At 39.6% G+C, this 13,135-nt stretch overlaps 1 protein-coding gene across 2 annotated transcripts in view; it reads left to right on the forward strand.

Moving 5' to 3' along the window:
* Positions 1-13,135, forward strand: part of LOC412354 — a 39,888-nt gene continuing 26,753 nt past the window's right edge. Inside the window, exon 1 of one of the 2 annotated variants that reach the window (XM_016915393.2) lies at positions 1-124. The gene's annotated coding sequence lies outside the window, so the exon portion shown is untranslated. Of the gene's footprint in view, positions 125-3,078; positions 3,557-13,135 lie in introns of those variants that run through there. The other variant, XM_006571679.3, reaches the window with a different exon arrangement.

The following is a 13,135-nucleotide window of genomic DNA, read 5'->3' on the forward strand; positions in this document are numbered from 1 at the left end:
CGGGGAACATGTTAGAAGATGGACGAGGCAGAAGCAAGGAAGGAATTTTCGTGATCTCGAAAGGGAAAACAATCGTTTTTCTTTTTTTTCCTCCGCATCGAAATCTATGGATCTACTACGATCGGTGAGTTGCACGTTTTAATTTATTGGGCGGTGATGGTTCGACGCTTGAAATATCATCAATCCCGTGTACATTACGTTTCAGTAATTAATATCTATCGGTGATTGATCACCGTGTGTTTATATTTCGATTTCGACACGACAAAACGAACGTTACGTTTCGCAACGCATGTGAAAAATGATAAATTAATTCGATACCACTCGAAGCGATCATTCCTCACCTTTTTATTCCCAATCAAATTTCCCCAACTTTGCGTTCCTTCGAACTCGATCTCGCGCGATGATTAATAAATCTAATATCTAACGAAAAAGGGGGGGGGGAAGAAATATTAGAGAATCGTTTCTCTCTCGACCGAATCTTATTCGTCTTCTTATTACGGATTCTGTAGCGCGCGATGATTAATGTCGATGCAAACAGCGTGCCTCGTTCCGGTTATAAAGGTCGACGTTTCACGATCGCGCCTAAGTAAAAATATCATACAAACCGACAAATAACGTTGCACACGAGCGTTTCGATTACATCACTTTCGAAGGAGCGTTAACGTAAGTGGCGTGCACGATACTGTACTTGGATCGTTGGCGGCCGACACGAGCAAGTGTCCGCGAAGGATCGTCGACGAAAGGAAAGGAAAAAAAAAAAAAGAGAAAAAGGAAAAAAAAGTAATATTTTTATTACTCTCGCTGCACCTCGATCCTTGTTACTCGCGCGTTAGATCGGAAATAGAGATGGGAGGGAAGAGAATTTTCTCGTTCTCCTTGGACAGGCTTCCTTCTCTCCGAGCGATGGCTCCAGTCCACTGACCGAGACTCGGATGCCGTGCTATAAAGCCGAAGAAAAAGTCGCGATCGTAAACTTGGCTCGCTTCCGCACCTCGCGATAGTTCCGTGGCAGGCGATCGCCAATTGCTTTTCGTGGAAGGTCGCGCCAATCCCTGGAAACGCTCGAAAGGATTCGTTGAATTTCCGCCGGTGAAACTCGTCCAGGACAGGAACAATTTAACCGTTCCATCTCCTTTTCCAATTTCCTCTCTCCAATAATTATTACGAATATTTGCGAGGAGATCGAGGTTCGATGGATTCGACGACGAATATGAATAATAAGAAGCCGTGCGAAGAGAGAGAGAGAGAGGCGTTGCTCCTCGTGGCGGAGATAAAGACGAGCCTAGGATGGAAAATATGGCCATGATATTTACTAACGCGGCCTCCGCGTGAAAGTGGTCGGTGCTTCGCTTTGTACCGTGGCCGAGGAACGCGTGTGCACGGCCCCGGTGTAACGGGTGACATGGCCGAACCTTTCGAAGAAAAACAAGATCACGCTCGGTCCGGATTGGAAATGCCGCGTTTCCACCAGAGATTTACAACAGCCTCGGCATCGGGTAATCGGGTAATTGGTATTAATTTATTCCTCAAGGATCCTTAAGGCTGAGCTCGGTCGGCCGGGGATCATGAACGGGTGATCGAGAACGCGTCGTCTCGAAAAAAATGGAACGAATCGAGTTACGAGAGATTCGCGTGCGATGGAATTCGACCTAAATAAGAGTTTGCGGAGGAGCGCTGACTCTCTCTCTCTCTCCAGCTGCTGCTCGATTCTCCTTGAGCGAACAGTATATGTACGTGGTCTTTTTTCTTGTACAGTTGTTATTGGAGACATTTTTTTCTTTCTCTTTTAACTTTTAGAAGGAGGAAAATTGGAAGGGAGTTACTTTAAATACGTTGGAAAAAATTCATTTCCGCGTTTTCTATGCAAATAAACGGTTCACGGTTTGTTAGAGAAAAGTAACGAATGAAAATATATATATATATATATTCTATAATATATTTCTATAAATAGTAAGTGTTTTTTTTCACAATGCGAGCCGACAGTTTTTTCACCTTTCCTTGGAAAACTTGCGATTTTATGTATCCGTAAGATCTGTTTCACATTCGTTGCGGATAATCCGTCTGCTGTATTCTCTATTTCTCTTTTTTTTTCCCGCGCGTAATTGAATGGCTCGGTGAACCAAGCGTAACATTGGTCTTGGTTCAACTATGTGATTGTTGCCTAAAAACTAGCTTTTATTCAGTGAAAGTCAATTTCTACGTATAAAGGCTAGCGATATCCACACACACACATATACACATATCGTATCGTTTAAAATAATTAAACTGATTCGATTTTTTTTTTTACAATTCTCCTATAACATATAAATCGAGACCGAATCTGTTACCCAACGATCGATACGATTGAATTTAATTTTCGTCAACTCGATCCTTACTTGAAACTTACTTCGTTAATTAGATTTATATCCGTGGACAAGTCTATAAGAATACGTAACGAAGGAAAAGCGGCGATACGATTTCCTTGAATTATCGAAACCCGCCTAACATTATCCGTCTTTCCGTATATACGCGAAATATATCTAACAGTCCACCGCAAAAATTTTCCCATCGAACCTCGGCCGTGCCAATTTCTTATTTTCACGCTTCATCGGAAACCTCCGAGCAAAATCCACCAGTTTGTCCAACGTTGACATCCATCCGTTCTCCTACTAATTTAAATACCATATAATAGCATCTTTTACTTCGAAATATCCGAGGTATCTCGAAACGCTAAATTAAAAATAATAATAATAACAACAACAATAAATTTAGATTCGATTCTGTAAGAATTCTGTAAAAAGTTGCATTGTCCTCTCCCTTTCTCTCTCTCTCTCTCTCTGTCTCTCTCTCTCAAGATAACATTTTCGCGAACGAGTTGTCGGTCGGAACGCGAGGCTGAAAAGCGTAATTCGTCGAAAGAATTTCGATGAAAATATTCCTGTGGAAGTATTATCCTTAAGGTCTCCTCGTTCCTCCTCGCAAACAAGGACAGAAGAGAAGGGGATACGAAGTTGTACAGGCACCTTTCTCGCGGCGCTCGCCGTGGAATGGCAAAAAGAGAGGAGGCACTCTGACGTCACATTGGCTGGTCGGTAGTGCCGCTAGCCTCTCACTTGGCCGGCGACGTTCGGCATGCTCGCTTCGGTTCACCTTTGCTCCGTCCCCTTCGATCTCCGTCCGATCTCCGCCGTTCGATCTCGTCGTCCCTCATCGATCCGTCCAGCCAGGGGGGATGTCCGCCGCTCGACAAATTTACACGCGCGCGCCAGTGTAAAACGCGTGAAACGATGTAAAACCGAGTCGTCTCTCCCTTGTCTCCTCCTGTTGTAGGGAAGTAAAAAAAAAAAAAAAAAGAAAAAGAAACGAGTGCGAAAGGAGACTGATTCGAGTGAAGTTTTTTTGTTTTTCGAAGGTGGTTTTCTTTTTTTCTTCTTCTTCTTTTTCTCTTCTTTCTCTCTTTTTCTTCTTGCCTTTCATTCGACGCTCGGTTCTCGCCGATTGTGTGCGCGGCCGATTGTATTGTTGTGCCATGACAATCTGGATACGATCGTGAACGAGGGATTAGGAGGCAGCCCCGGTAAGTCCACTCCTTCTCTCCTTATCAATCAGCTTCCGCTTTTGCGCGCTTCGAACGAACGAACGCCTCGGCTGTCGTTCCTCGCGATCTCGTTTCGTGCAGCATTTGTCACCGGAAATGCGAGCGGAAAGTTGGAAGTTTTAGAGGAAATAATATCGAGAGTGTAAAGATGTAGGATGTAGTTTTTCGTAGAATTTGTATTCTACATGTGGAAAATTGCGTGGAAAAGTAATAATTTTCATCGCATCGCGAAAATATCGATGAAATTTTTTTCCAGGATAAAAGATTATGTAAAAGATTATTCTGGTTGGTTACATTGTGCGATGCGGTCATCGCGAGGAAAATGCGAGATAGGAAGATTCTTTTCAAATTCTTGAATGGCCTTTGAGATGATTTGTAAACTGTTACTTAATTACATGGACGAATCCGTTGACCTTTAAATGTCTGGGGGGAAATTCTAATCTAAAATGTTCTTTCGTCGGGGTATAAAATAATCGATGGTAAACATGTCGAATGAAAGGAATTAAATGTTTACCCGTGGATTCGATTATATAATATTTATAGTATGTGCTTGAGTTGATCAGCGAAAAAAAATAAGAAAAAGGAGAAAAGAAAATACAACTGATGAACGTTATTTATTATTTAACATATTTTTGAAATACGAATAAGTTTTAAAAATTATTCAATTACAAAATATTACGTAACAACGTACGAGCGATAATATTGCTTTAAAAATGACGAAACGAAACGGTAAAAACATGCTGATGCGTTACATTTTACGCGGTGATAAGGAAATTTATGTTGGTCATTTTGCGTGCATTCTTCCAACTGCATTTTTTTTTCGACACGACTTTATACGCGACACCAAGCGCGCGAAAGGAATCGTTAAAAGGAAAAGTTAAAAAATAAATTGAGGAGTAAAAAAGATATGTTCCGACTTCTTCTTTATTAAAAATCTTTATTATCGAGAGAAATTTACTTTTCTTTTTATTCGACGAAAATTTATAAAAATGGACGCGGTGCTATTGAAATGTCACGTATATGTTTGTATATTTCGTCACGTAATGCATATTTTTTTCCATCTTGCAAGGTATTTCTAATGTAGCTTAATAGGTTACGAAGGATTTCCATATCTTTTCCTTTATTAAATCCGACGTTTCACGCGATGGAACAGCAAACTATCGATATTTTATTATTAAACGGAATGCAGGATTCAAGCGATTTCTGTGACTCCTTTATTTTTTCTCTTTTTCCTCTAGATTATAGATAATGATCACGTGCAACATTACGTGACGTATATAAAAAAAAAAAAAACCTTCATTGAAGTTGTTAACTCATCGAGTCTAAGCTGGCTGGTTATTTTCTTCTCTTCTATAAATTTTTTCGAATAAAGAAAAAAAAAAAAAGAGAAAAAGACGAAACACGCGAAACGTAATTGTTGTAATCCAACTAATATAATATCCTGCTTGTCGCTGCTATTTCAAAAAAAAGAAAAAAAAGACGCGACGCCGTGTTTTGTTTAAGATTAAGTAAGATTTGCCAAACACAAATTACATAATCGTTGAAAAATTATCGAATTTCTCGGTAATAAACCAATTTGCTTGAAATGGATTTCGTTTCAATCTGATTCATATACTGATTTGTCATGATTGTTTTAACGCAAATTTAATGATATATCGTGAATATCACGATTACGTAAGTTTTACCAAGGAATATTTTTTATAATAAAAATAATAAAAAACAATTATTAAGCTCCGTTTCATAGATAGCAATATATTATTTCACGAGATAAATATCTCTCTCGTTATTTAATTAAAACGCGAGCTCTTCCTTTGGAAAATGCACCGATCTAGTAATCGTAAAAGGAATAAGGGGTTAACGGGTTAAAACAAATTACGGCGTTCGAACAGCTTGTGTCGCGGTATGAGAATCGACTTGGAATCCGTGATGAACGTTTAACGAGGTCGATCGTAGATTCTCCTATTCCTAAGCCTTATCATTAGAACCGAACACACGAAATTCTTTCTAATTCTTTCTTCGTTTCTTCAACGAGAGAGAGAGAAAGAATCGAAAGAACAATTTTCATCTCGATTTCTTTCCCTTCGACAATTTCTCGCTGCTTTTTTCCCAACCAATTCGAATGTTTTAAAATCGAACCGCAACCGTTTCACCGACCATCATCGTTGCACAATTGGACAATCTTTGGAGGAACTGTTAGGCCGACAACTTTGATTTTCCCATACCGTTCCAGGATTTCCAAGTATTTTCTCGGTTCGAGGAGCACGAAATCTGTCCATCGATCCGTTTCCCGAGAGAGATCTCTCTTGGATCCCGAGCAAGCATCCCTGACTCCAAGTGGATTGACCTCCGCCGTCAGGACTCGTGATAGGAATAAATTCTCCCCCCTCCCTCTCCTTCGTTCGAGGCTATTCGTACTATGTATTCCACGTATTCGTTCTTTTCAATTTTGGATATTATTCCGTCGCGGTCGAACTGGAATACCGACGTGTGACCGGCTTAACTTATAACGTTCCCGTCCTTTTTCTTCTTCCTCCTCCTCCTTCCTTCTTTCCTCCCGTCGCGCTTCGACACACGTCGCTGTAACAGTTCTTCGCCGACCTCTTCACGAGTTACGCGTTCATCCCGCGTGTGTACGTGCGTGAACAGATGGTTCGAGCGACAAATTTTTTTTTAGCTCGTGGGAGCTCGATTTCTCGTTTAAATTCGATACTTTCGAGATTGGAAGGGAAGGGATTGGATTCTTAGAGGATTCTTATTTTGCATCCGGTATGCAAATTGTTATACAGAGTAATCTTTGGATGGATAAAAAGGGCAAATGAAATGCGAATGAATGGAATAAAATTATGAATGTACCGCGGATCAAGAATTGTAAATCGAATAAATATGGGTGGACAAAGCGAGCTGAAGAAAAAAGAAGAAATTGGTAAAGTAAAGGGGAGGGGAAATCTTTGTTGAGACGAGGAGATTGGAATCGAAGTAAATTGCGAATATCTGGAAAGAAATGTGTTCGTCAGATTCGCACGAAGAAATTGGAAAGATAAACGATTTTCGGTGAGATCGAGCTGGCAGAACCGATCCGCTTGAACGGGGAAAATTATCCACAGCGATATTCTTTGCCTATTTATTGGATCGGAACGTTTTACCGCTCGAGCTTAGTCGAGCGAAAGGAAACGTTTCTTTCATTCGGCGTAGATTTAAAATCTGATTTTTCCTCTTGAGATTAAAATCGATTAAAAACTGCATAAATTATTATCTGAATATCCGTTGCTTTTGCGAAGAAACTTCGAGCAAAAGAGTAGAAAAACCTTTCCTTTTGCTTCTTCTTTATCGTTTCGTTATTATTCATTTAATTTTCCCAATGTAAAACTGTAAAAATATAATTTGTCCGAGTAATTCGAATGATTTTTAGCTGGAAATAAAAGTTTCAAATAAATATTTCAATATTCAAAGTAAAATAATTACGGAGAATCACGTACGAAACTCGCGTCCTGGAAAAGTTAAGCACGAAGGCCAACAATTGCTTCTTCCCTCGGATTATCGAGGAAAGATGGACGGCAATAATTAAATATCACACGATCTTTCTAACGGAAGACGATAGAATTCAAGATGAGTAACCACCGCCAGTTGCATCACTCTTATTTTTCCACCTATTCTTTTCGATCCACGACCGCAGAAACGGGAGAGCTACGAACGAGGAAATACGATTTTAGTCAAAAATTACGGAGGATAGATTTACGAAACTTTAGACATCTGCGGCGGATAAGGACGGAGCGAAGAGAGAAAAAAGTCGTTTCCAGAGAGAGAAAAGTCGTTTCCTTCGCGCGTAATGCGGATTAATTTACACGAGGACGAGGGAGCGTGCAACAATTTTTCTCATAAAGTTGTCGCGGATCGAGCAAGAGGAGAGGGGAGGCAGATGGACGCGCGATATAATCGGCTTCACACGGAAATGTGCGAACAAGTTTAAAAAGCTTGCCCGTTAACTCGATACGATTTGACGTGGAGGAAACAATGAGAGCCCGAGACAATCGTGAAAGCAATCGCGGTAAAAATTCTCTCTGATTGTTTTTCGTAGAAAGTAAACACGCGGTGGGAAGAGGATTCGAATCTTGGCGAGAGTGTGTATACCCGCCCCGCTCTTCCCCCCCTTCTCCCCGCGGAGAGGGGAGGCCGAGAGGAGCGCGAAAGGGACGTGGAAATTCGAATTAAGCGTAATTGCACGTTCCGTCCACGTGGCCGAAAGGAGAAAGAAGGTCGAACGCGTTTTCGCCTGGCGAACGCGAATCGTTTCGAAAATCCGTCCGAAACGATGACGGTTTCCTGTCCCCCGTTTTTCTTCCTTCTTCTTTCACGATTTCATCTCTGTCTCTCTTTCACTTTTCAGCGAACGAAAGAAAGAAGTCGACACTTTTCTTGCGCGATACATTTTTTTTCTTTCTTCTTTTGGTTTCGAGAATCGACGGGTTTGAAATACGATCGGATTCGTCCGGTGCATGAGAACAAAATTGCAATAAACGAATATCGTTTAAAGGTCGACGAAACAGGTTTTGTAGAATCACGAGGATTGGATATATGCGAGTACGCGAAAAAAAAAAGAAATGACTGTCTGTCTGGCCACTTTCAGAAGCTGGTCACGTGGAACATTTGACCCCGAAACACTATTATCATTCCTCGGATCAGAAACAGTTTTAAAAGTCTCATCTTTTAAAATAATTGTTAAAATTGATATCTTTTTTTTTTGTATATATATATATAAAAGAAAATAAGAACGTAATTACAAAAATTAGCGTAAAATTCGTTTACATTAGTTTTTTTCTTTCCCTTTTCTTCTTTTTCATCATCACCTGTATTAAATTCTTCTTTATTCAATCACTATATAATAAATCGATTATTAACTTTTAACATTTGATGCGAATAATTTATACGTTTAAGGAGATGACATTTCTACGAAGCCTTTATTTCACCTTTGAAAGAAATTCCGTGAGCAAAAAGTCAGTGGAGCGTACCGTTTCTTCTTAATGTATAATCTTCACATACACACATGTATATATATATATATATATACACATATCCTTTTCCAAGACGCATCAAACACCGCGTAAAATTGCGTCAAATGGGTTATATTAACCGAAGGAGGAGATGAGATATATATTTCGCGTATTTGAAAGATTGAACACCGAGTTTCTGGAGGAAGGAGCGGACGACATAATTGCGCAACGTGAAACCTAGTAACCTTTTGTGATTCGATGCACGGTTGTGTTGGGAACGGATAAAATAATGTACGTACTATGCGGTAATAGCAAAGTGTTCTGTTAAAGTCGCTTGTACGAGGCGGAGATGCGAGAGAGCGGCAAATGCGTGATGAAAATCACGTCTTCTCTTTGTGAAAGAAAGAAGAAGAAGAAAATAAGTTTTTTGAACGATGATGGACGGAGGATTCGTTTCTCAGTCGCGTGAACAAATTCATCGAGATCTTTTTTGAACGAATCAAAAATTGTTTTTCTTTTTTTTTCAATACGATATTTGAGCACGTTACTTACAGAGAAGAATTAGCGAAGAATATTATGAAATATTCATATATTCTTGCATCTTGATATTTTTCTTTTTTTTCTTTTTATACTCTCCTTTTAATGAATACACGTGTTTACACAGATATAACGGACGCGGAACGACGAAAATCTTTTTTTCGCGCTATCCTGGAGACTGGATTTGAATAGCTTGGAATATAAAAGTTGCTTTTCACGATGGCATTAAACCTTGACACATGGAAAAACGTTCGAGAGAGACTTGGAAATATGAGAAAGTGAGTTATTCGCGAGTTTGGATTAAACACGCGATACGTGTGCGAAGGAATAGGAATTATATCTGGTGGTATATTGCTGTGCCGCCGCTAATCTGAACCTTCACTCTTTGAAAGTTGCGAAGGTTGACTTGTTCCCACTTTTGTTTCGATTGTCCTCGCGTTTCCATCCATCGCATGGGATATTCCTCTCGCGAATGAAAAGAGAGAAGAAAAAAAAGTAATTGAACCGTTATCGCGTCGCTGCATCGAAATTGAGAACGATTGTGGCAGGCAACGATTATACTCTTAGCTCTATCGAGAGCTTTTTTTCCTTTTTTTTCTTTCTCGAACGATGAAAATAATTACGAATGCGAAGATGTTATCGTCGCGTTTTCCGTTCAACCGTGGAATCGGTTGCATCGGCAGTCGAACTTCGCTCGTCAAATCCTATCATCCGTTTCGTCGTTAAAGTCGTCCTGTTTTGAATCCCGTGTAGACTTTCGAGAGCGACCGTTAGTCAATCAGAAAATCTTAATAAATGGTATCTCGTCTTTATTTAATCTTCGAGTAACGTTACCCGGCAAATAAACATAATACGCCATCGAGTTGAAAAATGCAAATACGGGAAACTTTCTCCTCAAAACAGTAAATTTGAAAAATTATCGTTTACGATAAATTGCCTAATTGTTGCTAAATCATTATTATATTACAACCTCGTCAATTAAAAATTTTTTAAAAACGGATTTAAAATACAAAGAAACTAAAAAATTACGAAAAATTGCGAATAATAAATTAGCAACATACGGGGAATAAAGTGTGCATCTATTAAAATTTTAATGGCTCCTTTAAGAAGGAAATTTATCGATTTATTCGCCTTGCCGTGTCTACAACCGTATAAAAATGATAAAAGCGATAAAAGCTCAAAGTTACATTTGTTATATCTAGAACGAGATTCGATCGATGATTTCGATCGATAAAATCGGTCGTTAAATGAACGCGAATAAAATTTATTTTTATTTATTTATTTTTTTTTTTTCGAATTAATTTTATCCCAAAAGAGGTTCGTTCCTCTCCGATTCTCACACGTCGAAGTTTTGAAAATTGATGCAGTAATTTAAGCGTTTGTCCGCGTTACGCCACACCTTGGAAGTGTGTCAATGGGCAGGTAAATAGTCGAATGCCACCATGTTCTTAACGCGAGGTTAACCTACTCACGAAAAAGAAATACAAAGGCAACAGTTTCGGTTCGTCTCGACTGCTCGCTGTTGCATTTACCGAGGCCGTGAGCCGGATATTTCAAGACCTATTTCAACGCGATCCTTCTAAAGCGAGCAAGATTACTTTTTCAATCTCGGTTTCTCGATCAATCTTCGTACGAAAGTGCTAAGCTTGCTTTTTTTCTTTTTTTTTTTCTTAGGTTTTTTGTACATTACACGTTATAAGTTAATCGTTGGAATCGAATGAAAATAAATAAAATGAATAATTTTAAAATATTTAACGTTCTCGTAACACAAATAACAGTACCGTTTGTTTTTAATGGAATTAAGAGAGGGAAAGAGTAATTACAACTTAGGATCATAAACTATGACTAAGATACCAATTTGCAAATAAGACGAATTGAAATGGTAGTTTTCAAATTAAATTACAATTTAAGATTTTGATTTATGAAGCTTTCTTGTAGCGTTTCATCGTGAAAAATTTTTTCCTACGATCATCGTATAGAGACGTAAACACGTAGTTTCTTCTCTTCAAAAATTCACGAGACGGGAGAAGTCCCGTAAGACGAGGCTGCGATGTTTCTTCTTCTGTTCACAGGTCGGCGTAATTAGCGTTGAATCTGGACTAGCCGATCTTACTACAGTAAACGACTTGCGACACTTGTTCGACTCGGGCCTAATGACAGTCGAGCGAATCTATTTTTCGATTCGAATTAAATTACTTGGCATTCGTTCCGCGAAGATATCGAATCGTATCAACTGCAAATTTATACATCTTATTTATATATCTTATCTCCCTTGTAATTCAATTAATTTCCCCTCGATCTCTTCGGAGATCACACAACGTAGAGAATTTCACCTCTCCTTCGAATGAATCTTCTTCTTCTCTCTAATTTATTCGTCGATGGCGAACACACGTTCGACCGGTTGCTATGCTAAACTCGACCGATCAATTTACTTTTCATTCGCGTATCCCAACAAACCCCATTGATTCGGATTATAGGGAAAATATTTTCCATCGGCTCGGGAATGGGGCGATAGCGGGGCCCTATAATCCGGCTATAATTCACGTGGAATGCGCAACTCGCGACGAATTGAACGATACGAGGCGAAGACAAATGGAGATGACCCGTTTAGCCCGTTCGGTGCCTCGCCGATGAACCGTTGCTTCGTCGCGGCAAACGCTACGAAGCAAAAACTTGGAAACGCGATGGGCGACCGGTTTGAATTCTCGCTATCGAGAAAGGAAACATCGACTTTCTTCCTGCCTCTATCTCTCCGTCCCTTTCTCTCTTTCTCCACCTCGTTCCCCCTCCCCCATCGTATATTTCTCCATCTCTGTTCACTTCGCGCATGCCCCGTCGCTTTTCTTTTTCGCGGACAAATTCTCCCGCTTACCTTTTACGACTCTGGCGGCCGCCTCGGCGCGACAATCGCGCGCGAAACGTTGTTATTGGCCGAGCATATATGCCGTAACAATTGTTACGATTATCGCGCGGAAATATCGTTCATGAACCTCGATTTCTTTTATGTAAGCGTGCTTGTATATATCGGTTGGAAAGGAATTTTCGATCGGTACGGGAACGGGTTTCACGGGCGCTGAATTATAGCTGGTTTACCATTGTCTGTCTCTTTTATAGAGGTCGGAACGATTAGAAGATCGCCTACCTAAGTAACTGTACCTCTCAATAAGGTATCGCGTGGCTTATCTTGCGTTTCGTGAACGCGTCTGACGAAATTGTTTTGCTACGCTAAGGGGAATAACAAGTGAGTATCTTATTCGATCTCGAGTTTTAAATAATGCGAAAATTAAATGATTAAATGTTAAATCACGCGTATACAATTTAATCGCAAAGGAATCGTTGAACGCTATCCAGTTTAAAGGTTAGATTTCGAACGCAATTCGGGCGAACAGAAACTTTGTTATTTATTTAATCGGTTGTTATTGTGAGCGCGTTATTCAGAGACAGAAAAAAAAGATGTATCGCGTCGCACATGAAAATGCGCGGAAACTTGTTGGCACGGTGACCATGAACCCGGTATTATCGTGGAATTATAATTTCGTTCTACTGACCAAATGCATGCCCGATTTGTGCGTAAAATACACGTGTACACGATGAGAAGAATGAGTTGATGGTAGAGGCTGTTAACCCTGTCCGCGGAAGAGAGCAGTGCTCGAGCGGAGGCCATTGTCTTCACTTTCTGATTGCTAGACATTCCTATAAGATCTTCGCGTATCATTGATGAATAAATATATACGTCAAACGCGTGACTAACACGAGGAACAACTTCCTTTTTTTTAACACGATTTTAATGATCGTGTTCATTGTAACACACTGTGATTTTTCGTTCCATTTTTTTTTTCTTTTTTTTTTTTCAGGGATCATTGATTCATACTTCGAAGTAATACTTTGTTCTCTAATTTTAAATTTGTCTAACTTTTTTTTTTTTTTTTAATATTTTTAATATAATTGTACGATTCGGAAGCATAAAATTTGCATTGAATTTTATTCCCAGTATCTTTTTTTGTAATTTCAAATTCTCAACTCGGTCGAATAT

Source organism: Apis mellifera, linkage group LG1, assembly GCF_003254395.2.
Source record: "Apis mellifera strain DH4 linkage group LG1, Amel_HAv3.1, whole genome shotgun sequence".
Classification (NCBI taxonomy): Eukaryota; Metazoa; Arthropoda; class Insecta; order Hymenoptera; family Apidae; genus Apis; species Apis mellifera.